This window comes from Helobdella robusta, assembly GCF_000326865.2.
Source record: "Helobdella robusta unplaced genomic scaffold HELROscaffold_76, whole genome shotgun sequence".
In the NCBI taxonomy this organism is placed as follows: domain Eukaryota; kingdom Metazoa; phylum Annelida; class Clitellata; order Rhynchobdellida; family Glossiphoniidae; genus Helobdella; species Helobdella robusta.
In genome coordinates, this window is record NW_008705432.1 from 473779 (window position 1) to 474531 (window position 753).

Consider the following 753-nt stretch of genomic DNA (forward strand, 5'->3'; position numbering starts at 1 on the left):
CGTTTAGAGAGCATAACGAGAGAAAAGATTTGAAGGAAACACGCACACGCACGCACACACACACCTCACAGGCGCGCACACGCAGCACACTACACAGGCGCGCACACACGCACACACACGCACACACACAGCAGACACAAACATACACACAAACTCACAGAGATGCAGAAGCCAAAGATCTTTTATTGAGCGTGGAGCAAACGAACGCTCGCGACGACAGCAGCGCCCTCTTTGGCGAAAAATTTAAAAATTCGATAAATAAAAACGTCATCATCAGCAGCAGCAGCAGCAGCAGCAGCAACAACAACAACAACAACAACAACAACAACAACAACAACAACAACAATAAAACGTCCAAAAACAAAAAACGAAATAGTCCGTATCAGTCTGTTAAACAATCTGCAGCCACAAACGCTACTACAGCCACGATAGCTGCAACAGCCACTAGCAATATGGCAGTTGATGTAGCTGCCACAACAGCTGCTGGAATAGTCGCAACAACAGCTGCGGCAGTTGCGATTGAAAACGACAGAAATTATGGTGGTGATGATGATGATGATGAGCCGGATGGTGTTAGTGGATTGAGAGATGGTGAGAGTTTTTTTATTATTTTGCCATAATTTAATATAATATAATATTATATAATATTATAATTTTTTCTACACCAACACAAAGAAGCAGAGAGTCTGAGCTATTACAGAAGGAGCTGCCAAACAACCCTAACCCCGCCATCATCATCATCAGCAGCATCAC